Consider the following 6,006-nt stretch of genomic DNA (forward strand, 5'->3'; position numbering starts at 1 on the left):
GAGCGGCCACTGCATTCTAGTCTGGGTGACAGAGTGAGACTCCAACTCAAAAAAAAACCAAAGAGAAACACTGCAACAAATTGTGAATACTTGATCAAGCAGGGACATTTTATACTGAGAATAAAGTAAATCTTTATCAATATCTTTAATGTGTCCAAACCTTTAACAAAATTCCCAATTTATTTGGAATTATGGGCAGCTACCAGAGGACAGACAGTAAGTTATCAGGACCTCAATCCTTAAGGAAACATTCTACTCAAATAGAAATGAGTTTGGAAGCAAAATTTTTCTCACTTGAGCCTTCAGATGAGAATGCAGCCTGGCCCATACATTCATTGCAACTGTCTGAGATCCTGAGCAGAGGACTGGGCTAGGCCATACCAACTCTTGACCCATGTTAATTGTCAATTAGTAAAATGTTGTTTTGAGCTAATAGGGTAGTAGCTATTTCTTATGCAGCAGTAGAAAGCTAATGTTCTGCATAAGTACCAAAACAGGGCAACTCCTGACTGGCTATGCCAGTGGCCCTTCATTCCACTGAATCTACAGCATGAGGCCTGCCATTCACAGTCTCCACATTGAGGGCAGCCATATACAATGAAGGGACATAGCCACATAAATCAATATCCTATTGCAGAGAAATCATTTCCGTGTCTCTTCTCCTTTGATGGAACTTTCCCAGACGTGCTTTAAACAGAAGTGAGTCACATGCTAAACCCAAGAGATCACTAGAGAGAAGGTAAGTCTCAACTAATCATAAAAAGCTTAACCAAGGTAAAACTCTAAATAGCTCTGAGCGTGAGTAACAAAACCAAACTAAGAGTTTCCCAGATAGTTGAAGACAGCTCTTGTGTAGCCAAACAACAGTTATCATATCCTACCAGTTTGTTGCAGAGTGACTTTGAAAATGATAAGAGCCATCAGATCAAATACTTAACTGCTTACCAGGTACCAGGTAATATTCTATGTACTGCACTTATTTAAGTTACATTGAACATTTGTGGCAGTTTCTACTGTTATGGCCTTTTTGAATGCGATGAAATAGAACCTCAGAGACATTACAACCCTACTCAGAAGCATGTTGTAGCACACCATAATTGCAAATACAGACATAAAGATTCCTCAGTTACACAACATTTGGTACACAAACTCATATTGCTGACACATTTAAAAGCATAAAGAGCAATAGCAAAGGGAAAATTATCCCTCTAGAGAGGATATTACATGGAACTGAATGAAATAACTACTTAACAGCTGTTCATATTCAGACTCAAGCTGTTAATTGCCTGTTTTCTGCATTTCTATGGAAACTTTCTTTGTGAATCACATGCTGACTGTGTTAGCTTTAAACTTTAGAAAAAATTATTTTAAGGACAATTTGGTAGTAATGATCACACAATTACAAACTAGGAAAAACATGTAGTTCAGTATTTTAGAATTAATATATATTATTTACCAAGATATGAAAAACCTAGAGTGACTTACAGTGTAAAAACTCCAAGTGTAACTCAGGTTATGTAAAGGGAACATATCTACCCATGTTTGCACTGGGTTCTAATAAGAAAAATTTATTTTTTCGTGAAACAATATACATCAACTACATACTTGAGGGATCTGTTCTGTAAATTGTAGGCTGCTTAACCAGGTTTCCTCACAACCTCATTATAACATCTAAAATTCTAGACAAATTTCCCCAGGGAGGCAATATCGGCACTCATTTTACTTGGTATGCTGTCAAATGATTTTTTAAAATATAGTTAAGACTACTATAACATTTCTATATTAAAATGTGCCCTGCTCTATAAAATACAGTAACTGAAATGAAACATTTACTGCAAGGGCCTCTTGGTAGATTGGAAATTAAAAACTCATTCGACTTGACAGAGAAAATAGATGAAATCTGTATAAGATAAGAAGAATAAAGGTGGACAGTGTGAGATGTCTCAGAAAATATAGCAAGCTGATCAAATTATGTGTAACTGGAATTCCAGAAGGAGCAAAGAGAAAGTGTAACATTAAGAAGTATTCCAGATAATGGATAACATCTACTAAATTTTGTTAAAAAATATGTGTGTGTGTGTGTGTGTGTGTGTGTGTGTGTGTACACTGTTTACTGAACTACAAAACCCAATGAATCCTAGTCGGGATAGATACAAAGAAAAGTACGTTACACACATCATATTGAAACTGCAGAAATACAAAGGTAAATGGTCTTGAAAGCAGACAGAGCTCATTGGTTGATGGTGTTCAACTATATATGAATAATGAATGACATATACAAGACAATAATGTCTTTAAAGGACTGATTAAAATATTTTCTTAATTCTATATCCAGTGAAACTAAAGGTGAAATAAACTTTTTAATAAAAACTAAAATTGTCAGTAGAACTGCATTATTAAAATGCTAAAAGAAAACTGGGCTGAAAGAAAACGACTCCAAACAGTAACTTGGATCTACAGGAAAGAATCGGGGTCTCCAGAAATTGTAAATATGTAGGTAAATATAAAAAATTACATGTCTGTACCCGTATTTTCTTTAAAACAGGCATGCTTGTTTGTTTATAACAGAAATTAATAGTGTCATGTGTCATTCTAACATGTAGATGAAATATGTAAATATATACATCTACATTTTTTAAAGTGTACAAGGGATGGGACCCAAAAATGTAACCACAGTATTGGAAGTTTTCTATATTTTACCAGACTTAAATATGTTGAGGATTTGTATTGTAATCCCTTCCAGTAACCATTAAAAATTAATAGAAAATGGCACAACTAAAGCCAACAGATTAGGAAATAAAATCAGCACAGTGGTGCACGAGGAAGTTTCAGACAGTAATAGCCTCATGAAGACAAGCATTAACATCAATATATGGACAAAAAAATACTTCTATAAGAAACCTAGAAACATAGAAGTTGCAATAGCCAAGAAAATCTTGTACCAAAAATAAGAAAACATGGCATTTTGCTTGCCCACATCCCTCATCTAAAGTTGCAAGCCCTGACCTAAAGGACAGTCTTTCAATTTGGGGTTTCACCTTCAAGGTGAAAAGGAAAGAAAAAAAAATCCAGAAATTGTTCGAGGTTTAGGTTTCTGTAGCCTCACAGTGCTGATGAGAATAGCATTATAGTTTGCATACCGATTGGAGAATGCTGAAAACAGGCAAGTGCTGCTGTGACACATACCCCTAGAAAAGGTTAGCTTGAGAGATTCCAAAATCTATAGCATTAGAGAGGTGACTGTTTTCCCAAAAAGCCTAAATATTAACAAAAGATCATAAGGAATACAAAGAAGCAAGGAAGCAGTTTCCAGAAACTGTCCATAAAGAAATGCAGTGTGAAAAATACCACAAGTGAAGGGAAAAACTCTAAAGGAGTTCAACACCAGACTTGATGAGGCAAAAGGAAGATTTAGGAAACATTAATACAGTCCTACTAAGAGAATTATATATTTTTCAAAAAGGTAATTGAGGAGAGTGCAAAGTTCTTATGGAATACCATCAAGTGGACAACAGATACATTTAGATAGTTCCAGAGGGGGAGAGAAATAAATGGGCAGAGAGCATATTTGAAAAACTAATTACTTGAGACTTAAAATATTTTGAAAGAAATGGAGATACAAATTCAAGAAACTAAAAAAACTCTGAGATAAACTAAAAGACGAATCAAAATGTTGGTCAGGCTCAGTGGCTCACACCTGTAATCCCAGTCCTTTGGGAGGTAAAGGTGAGAGGATTGCCTGAGCCCAGGGGTTTGAGACCAGCCTGGGCAACTTGGTGAGACCTCATCTCTACAATTAAAAAAAAAAAAGCCAGATGTGGTGGTGTGTGCCTGTAGTACCAGATACTTGGAAGACTGTGAAGGATCACCGAGGCTGCAGTAACTGTGAGTATGCCACTACGCTCCCACCTGAGGGACAGTGAGACTCGGATTAAAAAAAAAAAGCTAAAGGAACTCCTTCAGGATGAAACAGAATTCTGGACAGCAACAAGAAGCCATGTGAAAATATAAAGTTCTTCAATAATGATAACTGCATGAGCAAATACAGAAATTTACATTATTGTAATTTTGGCAAGTTCACCTTCAATTTGTTTATAGAATTTAAAGGACAAAACTATAAATCTGTGGTAAGTAGTATTCTGGGACATCAATAAGGTTATGGCAGAGCAGTAAAAGAAATTTTGTATGTGATTGAATTATTGTCCGTTGAAAACAGATGGCTATAATTTTAGGATGTTTTATATAATCCCCATGGTTGCCACAAAGAAAATACCTATATAACAGGGGTCCCCAACACCCAGGCCCCAGACGTAACTGTCAATGGCCTGTTAGAAACAGGCTGCACAGTAGGAGGTGAGTGGCCTGGGAGCAGAGCTCGGCCTTCTGTCAAATCAGTGGCAGCATTAGATTCTCATAGGAGCACAAACCCTTTTGTGAACTGCGCATGCAAGAGATCCAGGTTGTATATTCATTATGAGAATCCAATGCCTAATGATTGTGTGCCCTTCCTCTCCCCTTCCCCACTGTCTGTGGAAAAATTGTCTTCCACAAAGCCAGTCCCTGATGCTAAAAAGATTGGGGACTGCTGCTATAGAGTATATAAAACAGGAAAAGAGAAGTCAAAGCATCCTATAAAAATCAGTACAAAGGCAGATAGAAAGGAAAGGAGGAATTAAAAGTTGTGAAATTGGAAACAACAAATGGTGGCGGTTATCCCTATCAGCATTATCTAAAATAGATTAAACTCCCCTAATCAAAAGACAGATTGCCAACCTAATTTTAAAATGTGCATCCAACTATGTCCTATCCACAAGAGACTATATTCAGATTTAAGGATGCATATAATATGAATGTGGAAAGTGGAAAAAACTTTCATAGAATGGTAACCAAAAGAGACCAGCAGTAGCTATGCTAACATCAAACAAAGTAGATGGAGTCAGAACCTATCACAAAATGGAGAAAAAAACATTGTATGAAGATAATAGAATCAGTTCTATGGGAAGAGATAGCAAGTATATATATATGCACCAAACTAAATGTATTATCAGATATTGACAAAAATAAAATTAAAAATAGCAATCTAAAATAGTAGGAGACTCCAATAAACCACTTTCAGTAATGGATAGAAAAATCAAACAAGATCTATAAGAAAGTAGAGGATTTGGACAAACAACATCATAGAATTCATCGGACCCTAAAAGACTTATTCAGGAACACTTCACTCAGCAGCAGAACAACTTTCTCGGGGACCTGGAACATTCTTCAGCATAAACCACGTGTTAGGCTATGAAACAAACCTTAACAACCAAATGACTCAAAAAGATAAGTAAATGAATAAGATAGGCTTTTCTCCGAAGAAGACGCACAAAGGGTCAGAAAATACTTGGAAAAGTATTCAACATCACTAATCATAAGGGAAATGAACATCAAAACTAAAACCTGTTAGGATGGCTAACATTAAAAAGACAATCGAATGTGGAGAAAAGGGAATTCCCATACACTTTTGGTTGGAACATAAATTGGTACAGCTTTCAAGAAAACCAGTATGGAGGCTCCTGAATAAATTAAAATTAGAACTACCATATGATCTAACAATCTAATTGCTGGATTGTCTTAGTCTGTTTTCTGCTGCTACAACAATACCATAGGTTAGGTAATTTGTGATGAACAAAAATGTATTTGGTTCATGGTTCAGGAGGCTGGGAAGTGCAAGGCAAGGGGCTGTATCTGGTGAAACCCAGCTTGCTGTATTATCCTATGGGACAGGCAAAAGGGTAAAAGCATCACACACACAGAGAGATGGGAAGGAGGCCAGACTCATCCTATTATCAGGAACTCACTCCTGTGATATCAGTGTTAATTCATTCTTTAGGGCAGAGCACTCAAGACCTAGTTACCTCTTAAAGGTCCTACTTCTCAACAAGTTTACAATGGGGGTTAATTTTCCAACACGTGAACTTTGGGGACACATTCAGTCCATAGCATGGGTCTATATTCAAAGGAATT

Source organism: Carlito syrichta, unplaced genomic scaffold, assembly GCF_000164805.1.
Source record: "Carlito syrichta isolate Samal-C Ts95f unplaced genomic scaffold, Tarsius_syrichta-2.0.1 Scaffold305332, whole genome shotgun sequence".
Classification (NCBI taxonomy): Eukaryota; Metazoa; Chordata; class Mammalia; order Primates; family Tarsiidae; genus Carlito; species Carlito syrichta.